This window comes from Nannospalax galili, unplaced genomic scaffold (assembly GCF_000622305.1).
Source record: "Nannospalax galili isolate Female #2095 unplaced genomic scaffold, S.galili_v1.0 scaffold266, whole genome shotgun sequence".
Classification (NCBI taxonomy): domain Eukaryota; kingdom Metazoa; phylum Chordata; class Mammalia; order Rodentia; family Spalacidae; genus Nannospalax; species Nannospalax galili.
In genome coordinates, this window is record NW_008355390.1 from 427,295 (window position 1) to 440,572 (window position 13,278).

The following is a 13,278-nucleotide window of genomic DNA, read 5'->3' on the forward strand; positions in this document are numbered from 1 at the left end:
TTCTAGCAAGTATAAAATTTTAATTTTGTTTATATATTTTTTCTAATCATCATCAATCTAAGATGCTTTCCTATTACAACTAGTCACTTATCTTTCTCCTGAGGCTGTTTGATACAATGTGTTTTTAAGTGTTCTAATTAAATATGCAAATTTTGTCAAACAAACATATATATGATACTTGATTATTGAGACTCAGAATGGGAAATAAAGGTATATATCCAAACATAGCCTGCTTTACATATTATGTCATCAAGCTGTTTTCATATTATTAAAAATAATTAATGTCAAGATGTAGTGATAAGCTTATAATCCTCTTTTTTGTTCTATTTTAGAAATTATTATAATGGAAATATTGACAATAGACACAGTATTACAGTGCTTTTATAGTTTAAACAAATTGATTCATTGTTCTGAATGGTTATATTCCTATAGTAATAATATTTAGTAATATGTCACCTTAAAGAACTTTCCAAAATAGTTTTTTTGTGCTGGTGATTTCTTTTTTGAATACCTGTATTGCTCCAAGAATTTAATTAAGATGTGTTTAAATCATATTCACACCTTCTCTTCCCTCTCCACTTCAATCTTATTAACCCCCAACTTTATGTATTCTATTTTTCATTCTTCTTTTAGAGATCTATCAAATCTAATCTGTGTTTCTAAAGTGCTTGGGTTTGGGTCTATCCCTTGGAGCCTGGCCAATCTACCAGAAGATCCATCAGTAAGGAAAACTGACTCTCCCTCTCCAGGCATTTATCAATTGCTGGTAGATCCTCAGCTATGGTTGGGGCTTCTTGCCTATCTTTCCTACCCATGCTGGTCCCCTTTCTTATTTGGGTATTACAGATCTACAAGACCTGTACATTCTGTCATTAACACTGTGGGCTCATATGTGCAAGTACCATATGGTGTCCAGACAAAAAAGTTTTCTTGTAGAGTATAGATATAATATTAAAGTATCATTAAATGCAGTGCTTATTTCCATATCTATTCATGATTTTCCTGTGAGTGAATAGGCTTCTGAGAATAGTATTCCAAAGCTGGTTCTTGGAGAATATATACATAACAGAACAGTATGTTTTAACTGCTGCTTTCTTCATCTACATGCATCTGTGAAAATTAACTCTGTAGCCAGAGTGCACAAGAACATGGTCAGCAGAGAACAATGGGCTCTATACAGTATGGTTCCCACTCAGACAAGATTTCACTCACATTTTGAACAGGTCCCTACTAAATATATCTTAAATCTGCTTTGCATTTCATTATAATCAGATGAAATTTCCATTGAATTACACAAACTCTAGCCATTAATCAAAATGTATTCAAATAGAATCAATATCTAAATCAGGTCTAAGTGCAAAGTAAAGGAGAATGCCTATTGGGGGTATGATGGTATACAAGCTACCTGGATACATGGACATGTAAGTTATAGCATAGAGCCTATCATAATCTTCAGAAAACAAATTTAAGGAAGGAAGGGACATAATGGGCTAGAAGGAGAAAGCAAATAAATGCAAATGATTGCAGGGAAGATTTGGATGTGCAGAGTTGAATTTTGAGAGTATCTTGGAAGAACATTGAAGGAGGAAGGTGAGGAGAGAAGAAAAGTTTATATATAACCCCTGTTCTGGTAACCAGTGGATTACCATTTCCTGTGGATTAAAGGTTGGGCACTAATCCTGCATCTCATTCACAATCTTCTGCCTAATTACTGAACTGTCCACTTCTTCCCTTGAGCATCGGTCATTTTTATTCTGAGTATTAGCTCACGTTGTCGGCTTTTGGTTTATGCCCTCACCATCCCTCTGGAGTTTTCTCCATTTTGTCCCTATGATCCAGGAGACTTCCAAACATTATTTATGAAAACTTTCTGATTAAATTGAGACCTAGGATCTCTTTTCTGAATTTAATCATTTTACAAACCTTCAGTTATTACCTTTGGACATCTGTTTATTTGCTTTCTTGAATCAAATTAACATTTTTGTGTAATCACAATTTATCTCTGTGCTAGTTATTCCTCATTGTCAATTTGATTGGACTTAGAATAACCTGAAAGACATGCCTGTATGTATGTATGCTGTTAAGGATGTTCCCAGAGAGTTATATTTGAGGAGGGAGGATCTACTAGAAATGTTTCCTGTGCTGGGGTCTCAGAATGAATACAAAGGACATGGGAGAAAGAAAGATGAGAACCAGCATTCACCTCTTTCTGCTTCTGTACTGGAAGGCAGCACCTTACTCCTTTAGAATTTTTCTTTATTTTGGTTCAATATTTGGTCATGGCAACAAGAAAAATAATACAAAGAATGATAACTATTCTAATGGACAGTGTTATACCATTCTTTAATGAGGATTATTACATTCACTATAAACTTGTGCACAGCAAATATAGTAAACACACTTGGGAAGAGAGAAGATGTTTTATTTTGTGGTATTATACTCACTTCCTGAGGAGTTAAATCTCATAGTCAGTGACTAGTCAACTATAACATGAAATTCGAGATATCAGTTCCCAGTGTCAGTCTTTACTTTAGATCTGATGGTAGGTAAAATTGTTGCCTCCACAAGATATGTCCATATGGGCTTCTGAAATGTAATCTTATTTGGAATAAGGATCTTTGCAGCTAAAATTAAGAAATGCCACCAGATGCCAGAAGAGGCAAGGAATGAGTCTCTCCTACAGTCTTCAAAGACAATATGGCCTTGCAGACAACTCAGTTTCAGGCTCTTGAGCATCTGAAATACAAGAGAATAAATTTCTATAGTTTTCAGTTCCTAAATTTGAAGTGAGTAGCCTTGGATGGTATTATATGTGATTATACCCAAGTGGATAACATATAGTAAATCTGAGCCATAATTTGTTTTTTTAAATGAACTGTTAGCTTGCTGTCTCTTAGCCTTCCAAAGATGCCATAACCAAATACTGTGAACTGGGTGACTTAAAAACAACAAATATTTATTTCTTATAATTCTAGAGGTTGATAAATCAGAAATAAGACAGCAGTAGATTTGATATCTGGTGAGGGCCCATGTCCAGGTTTATAAATGGGTTGTAAACTGTTGGTTTGCACATGAAGAAGATGGTGAGAGGTTTTCTGGGCCTCTTTTATGAGCACTAATCCAACCCTTGAGTGCCCCCTACACCTATTACCTAGTAACTTGACAATGTCATTTCCTTCTGTGTTAGGATATCCATAGGTAATTTTTGATGAGACGTAACTATTCCGACTATAGTAATGTGTATTGAAAGGTTAAGCGAATCATGAATGTTACAACATTTCTTATTTTATATTATAGCCAAATAAGATTTATTTAAATGACATTAATAATTTATTATTTGGTGTTATCTAGGGATCCAGAAGGCACTAAACTGCAAGTAATCAGAGAGAGAGAAAGAGAGAGAGAGAGAGAGAGAGAGAGAGAGAGAGAGAATAATCGTCCTATATAGCAGTTAATCTTGGTGGTTAACTTGACCAAATGGATAGATGTTTGCTAAACTGGCAAAGCACACTTCTTTGACAGTTATTTCAGAGAAGACTGAATGTGGGTAGATGAACTGAGAAAGGAAGATTCATCATTAGTATGGGTAGAATTGTGCAATATGGAGGGGCCATAGATAAAAGAGTAGATGGGGGATTTCACACATACTCCCCTCTTCTTGAGTAGGTTCATTTTTTAAATATTATTTTATTTTTTAATTCTATTTATTATTTCTATTTTATTTTATGTGTATGTCATGCAAGTGCACCAGTGTTGTGCAGTGCCCATAGAGGGCAGAAGAGGGCATTGGATGCCCTGAAACTAGAATTAGGGTAGTTGCTAACCACCATATGGGTGCTGGGAATCAACCCTGGGTCCTCTGCAAGTACAGTGCAGGCAGTGCTCTTAACTGCTGAGCCATCGCTCCAGTCTCTTATTTGATTTTCATTCAGTGTGCATGCATGCTTTGCCTACTTGTATGTATGCACACACGTGGGTGTCTGGTATCCAAGGAGGTCAGAAGAGGGTGTCAGGTCCCCTGGAACTGGAGTTACAGGCAGTTGTCAGCTGTCATGAGGGTGCTGGGTTCTATGGAAGAGCAACAATAGTTCTTCACAGCTGAGCCCTTTCTCTAGCCTCTGGGTGTATTGTTTTGTTACTGCCAATGCCTGTGACCATCAGCTCTAGGTTCTCCTGCCATTGAACATGGACTAGTACTAATGACTCCCCAAAAGGTTGATTCAGATTGGTGATTCATCACAGGTAGTTCTTCTGAGACACCCAGCTTCTTGGACTTAATAGGACTGGATTCCAGAGCTCTCCAGCCTATAGACAGGCATTATCCAGTCATTCAGCCCCTGATCATTGAGTAATAAATTCCAATAGAACTCTCTCATTCCTCTCTTTTATTCATTTTATCTTATTGCCCTGGAGAACTCTCAATTATGCAGCAATTTCAAGACAAATTAAAACAATAACTGAACACTGGCAAGTACCTCAGAAATACAGGAGCAGCAAAAGCAAAGTAAAAGGATGAGGAAGAGGAAAGGGAGGAGGGCAAGACAAGGAGGAAGAGACAGGAGTAAGTGCTTTTGTGATGAAATAAAAGTAACTAATTTTCTCTCCTGCCTTTAACCATTAGAAACCTGGACAGAATACATTTTACTTACTCTTATGCATTGAACAACAGTAAATCCAGTACAAAGGAAGAGAAACAAATGAGACGAAGTTCAATGTGGCTCTAGAATTCTAGCTAGAGTTAAATGGAAAACCTGGGGCAGTAGGATGAGTTTCAGAAGATTATGATTGTTTCCACTGGTTGAGGAGATTGTAACTCAGGAAATCTGAGAAGTGAACCAGAGTTCCAGGAGAAAGAAGCTATGAAGAGAAAGAACTGCAGAAACTGTAATCCAGGTTCCTTGGCAATTAGTTAATTTGCATAGAATGAAAAGTCCATGAGAACAGAAAAGAAATTGCGATCTGGGACCTGTGCAATTTCTGGAGCTCACATGAGCCAAGGGATCATTTGGGTTTGTTCCATCCAGAGTGGATTCCATACTTATCCTCTCAAAATTCAACAGCGATCTCAAAAATTATCTTAGTAGGAGAGCTAGATTTTTAAAAATATTTTATTTATTATATTTTATTTTATGTGTATGTGTATATTGCCTGCATGTAGGTAAGTGCACCTGTGTTGTGCAATGCCTGAGAAAGACAGAAGAGGCTGTCAGATCCCCTGGAACTGGAGTTATGAACAGTTGTTCGCTGCCATGTGGGTGCTGGGGTGAAAGCAACTCCAGGAATAATTCAAGAAAAGTAAAACAGATCTCAAAACAAGAAAGATGAACTGCGAGTTATTCAATTGCTTTACAAAGCAAAAGTTTTCACTTGGTGCAGGACAAACTAACCATCACCACCTTTAGGTTTATTTCCAACCTTCCTTCATAAATTATTAGTGAGGCAAAGGAACATGAAAATGAAGCACATAACTAGGAACATGATTAGGAAATAGAAGCAGAACCAGAAATTGGAGAGACAATAGAATTAGAAGAGAATGTTATTGAGACAGCTACTCTAGTTATAATTAACTAAAGATAAAATGCAAACACTGGGAAGAGAAAAAGCTTACGAGACAGAACATAATGCAATCCATAGACACGGTAAACAGAGTAGGTGACATGAAAATTCACAGGGTAGGATTAGGATCAGATTAGGCACTGAGGAAGAAGAGAGACATGAACTTCTAAAAGATTTTCTTTTCAACTACCTAAAATGAAGCACAAAATGAAGCATAAAATGTGAAAAAATCCATTCAGAGACTTGTGAGACAACAAACAAAAGGCTTGCAAATGTAAAATTTAAAAAAGGTGACAACAGCAAATACTTGACATAAGATGAATATATTGCCCAAATTTAAGGGGAAATATATATATATATAATTAAACACACAAAATACGAAGTCAACATCTGCTGAGTCAAAGTGAGGATACATATGCTAATAATATCAAGAATAAACAGTGAGGAACAGGGATGGATCAGTGGGTAAAGCTGCTTACGGTCAGGCCTGACAACCTGAGCTCTGGGATCCATATGAAGGAGCTATGGTAGAAACTGGGGTCCCTTCTCGGGATTCTTAGTCTCATTAATAAGTAATTTAATAATGGACTCAAACAGAAGCTTAAGGACAATTTGATTAGAGTTTAAAGAAAAACCTCCAGTGCAGGCAAGCTGTGGTCTCAGCTGCTGCCCAAAGAAAAAGAATGAAGGAGAGAAGGAAAAATGCCATGCCATTTGGGCTGGCATGGATTTCAGACACATGGCAGACTAGTGGCCACTTAAGAGGCAGAGAAGTTAGAGAAAAGAAAGGAAACCCAAAATACTGAGGAAGCCCAAAGTATTAGGAAAGCATGCTTAGAAAAGAGATAGAAAGAAGAAGAGATGATTCCATCTGAAGAATTCAGAAAATCAGGCAGACCTATGGGGCTACATGACTACTGCCTGATAAGCTACTGTGCTAAGGTGCAGATTCTTGGAAGGAGAAGTATATTATCTCATTAAAGACTAAATAGTCCACCTATATGGAATAGGTTCAGCACAGCCTAAGGTGAACACATCTTCCTAGAAATGGTCCCTTAGCCTGGTGACTGACCTAGTACAACTGGAATGTTAGGTCTCCACCCATGCCAGAGATTCTATTCTCTTGACCAATTCTCTCTTAGCAAGCCTTCATTGCTACTGTGACAGTGGCAGAGGAGAACAGTTGCCCACAAGTTAGTTGTCCTCTCATCTCCTTAGGGGCGCCCTGTCACAGGCATGCAGGCATATAGTACACACAATAAATAAATGAATGTGATACTTTTTTAAAGAATGAAAGGAGAAACATCAATTTAAATCATGGTAAAAAGGACAATAAGAGCACAGCATGACACTTTTTAAGATGATACCTTAAAGAAAATGAGCAAATCTTTTAAGATTAAAAAACTACCCAACTAACTAAAAAAATATATAGAAAGCTTGAATATACCTACATCAATTAAAATTCAGAAGTATAATTTGAGCATGATTCTAGAAAGAAATCTGTATATTCACTGTTTCTGTCTGTGCATTTAATCACACATTTTAAGAAACTCTCAAGTATTTTAGACAAATCTCCTAAAAATATCATGTATTTTAGACATGAAGTGGGGGCTACACCAATGAAATCTCCACAATATAATAATCTAGCAAGATCTTCATAGAGACAAAACCAGTTGGCATGCCAAAGTGGGTGGGAGAAATTTCATAGGGTCTTATCTCAAGATGAAGAGCTACAGGCAATCATGGATGCTTAGGGAGAGGTTATCTGTTTTCTACAGGGACTAGTTCCCTGAAAGGCAATCCCAAGTGGGCATCCCTAAACACAGGTATACACAAGCACCACTAAATGAACTCAATACTATATATATAAATGTATGTATGCCCATATAACAGTAATAAGTAAAAAAGACAAGAAATTGTGAAGACCTGGGATGGCATAGGAGGAGCTGGAGGGGTACAGTAGGGGTGGAATGATACAAATACAATACTTATTTATGAAACTCAGAAAAGAAAAGAAAAAAAATCACCAGTCTTGTACAAACTATCAATGAAATTGAAGGAGGGAGGAACATTCCTTTATTCACTTCATGAAGCTAGTGTTTCCTTCATTGAAAAAGATACAAGAAAATCACAGACAAATATCCTCATGAAAGGAGGCACAGAAAACAGTAACAAATATTAGCAAGTTAATATTGAAAATCTTTTAAAAGGAAATATATTAACCACATTGGGCTTTTCCAGGAATCCACAGTTTGACTTTGCAATCACAATCACATCACAGTAACTCATCACATTAGCAGAACAATGGAGAGAAACCACTAGATCATTTCAGAAGCAGGGTTTGAGAAAATTCAGCCTAAACTTATAATAAAATACATTAGTAATCTAGGGGCAGAAAAGAGTAGTTTCTAAAATCACCCTTGGTTAGAAGACCATTTCATCACTAACATTAAGAACAAAGAAAAGATCTTTGAACTGAACACTCATAGTCAACACTGTAGTAAAATGTAATGAAACATAATAAAGAAATAAATACACAGATGTGAGATTAACGGGTAAACTGTTGTATTTGCCAAGTTACATGATTATGCAAATAGCAGCTTCTAATGAATCCACATAAAAGCTGCTGAAATTTATAAGCAAGCATAGTGCAATTGCATAAGACCAATAAAAAACACAGTTGTATTTCTATGTACTCTCAATAGACAATAAGAAATTATTTTTAAGTATTTACAATTACAGCCAAAACATTGAAAGACATAGTTTAAGAAACTGCAACATGTGCACGGGGAGAACTATGACATTGCTGAGAAATAAAGAAGATCCTAAAATGTGGAGAGAGATGCTTTGTTCTCAGACACAGAGCTGGACTAGTATGCCAAACTAGACACACACGAGGCTAGAGGAAGAGCAATCTGTTAGAAAACTATATTCTCAGACACGCAGCTGGACTAGGAATGCTGAACTACACATACAAGAGACTGTATGCAGTAATCTTATTGATTCCCTTGAATTGATTAATAGATTCTATAAAATCCATTCAAAAACTGATGGAGGCTATATTTGGGGGAAAGATTAACAATTTAATAATTTAAACTTTAAAAAGTTTAAGAAGCTCAGAGTTTAAAACCACATGCTCTTTCAGAGGACCCTGGTTCAGTTCCCAGTATGTACACGGAAGCTCACGGTAACTCCAGTTCTAAGGAATCTGAGATATCCTCTTCTGGACTCTGCGGGCAACAGCCACACACATGGTGAACATATGTACATGCAGGCAAACACTCTTACACATAAAATAAATATAAATAAAACAATTTTTTAAAAGTTTAAGAAATGTAAAGGGCCTAGAATAAGCCAAACAGTTGGATTAAAAAAATCATGCTGGAATTCTTCAATCTAATTCCAAGAATTTTTATAAATTCATAAATTTTATCAATATTCATATATTGATATATACATACATAAAGTTCAACTGAAGAATAAAAGAGAATAGTTGACATAAAATTTAAACAAAATCAATCATAAAAAGAGGATATTTTCAACAAGTGGCCTAGAAATATTTGAAATATATATATAAATAAAGACAAAATTAACCCGTATTTCAAATTACTTAGAAAAATTAGCTCAGAGTGAACTACAGCCAAAACCCAAAATTTAAACTTACACAGTTTTTAATACAATAAGCAACTTTCAGATATAGTCTACAAAACACTAATCATAATAGGAAGCTAGATACAACACATTTCAATGAACATTAAAAATGCTCTGTAAAAATACATTAAATTCAGGTGGGGCAGCTATGAGGCGGGTGCAGTTAGCAGAAGCCAGGCTCAATATGCTTAAGATACATTATATGAAATTCACAAAAATTCAATTAAAATATATATTGAAAAAATAATTTTGAAAATAAAAACTATCATAGACAATGTAAAATATGAAAATTCAAGCCATAAACTGAAAAATAATACTTTTCATTTGTAAGAAAGATAAGGAATATTTAAAAAACAATTCTACAACTCTATAATAAAAAAATGGGCAGTTTGTTAAACAGAGATTTCATAAAACAAGATATATAAAGTGTCCTCTTAATGCTTAGATAATTAGTCCTTAAAATGGATTAGTAAAGCCATCCTATATTAATTCTATAGTCATGTGGCTACAGTTAAACACTGAGAATATCAGGGTTTGTGGAGCTAAGGAAGGATAAGGTATGGAATGAAGACGCTTCATGAGTGTGAGACTTCATACTCATTTTGGAAAGCATGTTAGAAGTTTCTTGTAAAATTAAATGAATGATTTCTATATGACCTTGCAGTTCCACTAAAACTAAATGTAATCGATCCTACATTCAAACTATTCTTAGAAAGCTCATAGCAATTCTTGTGGTTAATTTTATGAATGGTCCCCAAATTTTTGTCATTAAGCAAATAAAGAAATTTCTGTAATGCAGTACTGTTTATTGTGGTTTATTTACTAAAAGTCATTACTAGAGACCCCAACTTTCTGGGTCTCACAGTCTTGTATAAACCCTCTATGAGTAGTTTCTAATATATTGAAATATCTGATGAGAGACATTAGCTCTACGACAGTTACTCGAGGTTGTAGTATCTTGATAACACAGATCCTCTCCCTTGCTGCTTCTGATGAAGTAAATTCCACCTTGAAGAGACCTTACATGACATAAACTGAAGGGGGCTTTGGAGAACATCATTTGCCATCTAAGGTCATCAATCCAACCAAGTACTACCAATCATCAGTCAATGAGTTTGGATGTGAACTCCTCAAGTTCACTGGCTTGTAAGAAACATTAAATCAGAGAACTCACATAAACCACTTCCAGATTCCTCAACCACAGAATCTTTGATATAGCAAATATTCATTGTTTTAAACTTTATGGTACTGATAATTTGCTAGGAAATCATAGATAACTAATATATTCATCAATTTAAAATAATAATCCAATGACAAATACCCATATCAGTTTTTATTGATATATAAAAATTCACCATAAATTTAGCCACTTCAAATGACCTTCATGTATTAAATGAGAGTTCTATAAATCAAAAGCCTGGGTGTGACATAACAGTTCCCTGCACATATTTCACCAGGGTGGATTCAGGGTGTGACCTGGGCTATAATCTCATCTGTGGCTCAAAGGTCTTATATGAGTGCTTGTTAAGAGAATTCAGTTCCTTGTGACCATGAGCCCAAGGTGCCAGTTTTCTTGTTGCTTGTCTAAGAGATTTGTCTTGCCTCACAGGTGAGTTTTCTTCCCATAGGCATGTTTTTATAGCATGGAAATTTTGTCTTCAAAAATCAACAACAAAAATTCTCCCAGGCTTCAAATATCTCTAATTTTTTCTTAAGACTAACTTGCGTGGGTCTACCTCACCAAGGAAAATTTCCCCAAATATAAACTTAATAAGGACATTAATTTCACTTGAAAAAAAATTGAACTGTAGTAGTAGCCAATGCTTGGCTGAGCATCAGATAAAAAGTAAATATACAATGAGATAAGGATCTTGTGGTCCATCTCAGACTTGCAATCTCACATTGGGCATGTGGCTTGTGCCTTTAATCCCAGCCCTCGGGAGGCAGAGGCAGGCACATCTCTGTGAGATCAAGGTCAGCCTGGTCCACATAGTGACGTCCATGCAGGATAGGCCTAGGGAGACCCTGTCAAAAAAAAAAAAACAAAAAAAACAAAAAAAAAACAAGCCAAAAAAGCTAAACAAGCAAACAAAATCCAAAAACAGTTCAAATCTCCCAGAAAGACAAAAATGTATGGAAAAAAAAAGCAGGTAAATAGTTACCTGGGTGCAGGGATTGGTCATTGACACAAAAGCCTATTACATACCTTGATACTAATGCTAGTCACATGGGTCCACAAATTTGTCAGACTAATGAAAATACATACTTAAAATGGATACAGTACATTATATATAAAGTATGTGCCAGTAGAGGGCATTAGAAAGAACCAGAGTAGCCAGCCATGTGACCTTTTCCTCAAAGTCCTTGTGTAATGTGACGACTGGTCAAACCTAATCTCACTAAGAAGGCTAGCTGCAAAGAAATCTAGCAAGCGTATTTTCCTTTTATATCCTATGCTTCTTAAAGTGAATCTGAACACCAAGTGATTGGCTCCTACTAGGCTTCCTCAGGACAAATACCCCCTCTCATTGTTTCAGGTTATCCAGTATCAGAATTAATTAAATATAGATACTTATATGTAAACATACACATACATGCATGCTCCCATCAGAGGTACAAACATTATGCTCACAGACAGTGAATTATAATTCATAAAAAATGAAATTTGCAGGTAAATAGATGGAGCTGGAAATGATCATTCTGAGTGAGGTAACCCAGACCCAGAAAAACAAATGCCACATATTCTCTCTCCTAAGTGGGTGCTAGCTTGAAATCCTTGAAGTGTTCATCGAAGTCTGGAAACTAGTAGGGGGCCATGGGGGAATTTCAAGGGTGGGGGAATAGAACACAGGTGTCATGAAGGGGTAAGAGGGAATAAAAATGGGGTGAGGGATGGGAGGAGAGGGTATGGAAGGAGATATGGGAATGGATAACTAACCTTAAAAGCATTTGAAAAAGCTATATTGAAATCTACTAATATAGAAACGACTTAACATATGTGCCTATACAAATACATATATAGAAGCAGTTTAAATGCCGCTACCCTATCATGGGGAACAATGCCTCTCCAAGACAATGTAAGCTATCAAAAAAAGAGCCAGGAATGGGTTACCACTTTCAGAGTTGTTGGTCAGTGAGGTCCCATAGACCTCCAAACAAGGAAACCTTAGCCATTGTTCTTGGTACCCTCCAGAACTTGATAAGACCCTATTGAGGAAGATACCACACACTTTGTTTATAGAACATGAAGAAATTAGGCTGGTACCAACTTGGAATCCCTACTGACATGTTTCCATAGTATCAGAAGGTTCTATTCACACCTAGTTATGAACCCTGTAACACCAGTGACTGGATTGGCAAGATATGGCCACTGTGCAACAGTGACTTGACTGTTATTGGAATAATCAATCACTTTCTAATTGGGTTTAAGGTTAGCTCTACAAGAGGGAACTCATGCTTGGTGCCATTAATTTGGCCCAAAACCCATGGAAAAACAGAAACAGAAACAGAAACAACAACAACAAAGAAACATGATCTACAAGATGATAGCTGCCCATAATGGAAACTCTTTGTGTAACATAGAGCATTCTAATTCTCTACTGTTCTGTAAGCCAAGTGACAGGGGCCTGGCTTCTGGTCCTGAAATCCAATGACCAGAGATAGAACTTCTGTAGACCAGTGCCACTACAGTGACCACTTTTTTCTACTTTAACTCTGAAACTTTTCAAGGATCATATGACACTTAATGAGAAAATTTTTAAAAAAGATTGAATTACACACAGAGCCTACAGAAATCTTAAAAGGAATGGATTTTCCTTTCTCATTTTTGGATCAGCAAAATTTATGGGACATGGGTTTCTTTCTTAATATCTATTAGAATAACAAGGGTGGGGTAGAGAACGACACAAATCAATTATTCTCAAGGCCAAATAATTTTGGGGGATTAACTAGGTTTTTTTTTCTTCTAATAAAAACATATGCACTTAATTATAAAGTAATGAAATAAAATATACAGATTAATGAGAAATTTTCAGCACATCTGGGAAGCGTTTTCAGATGAGCACTTTCAGG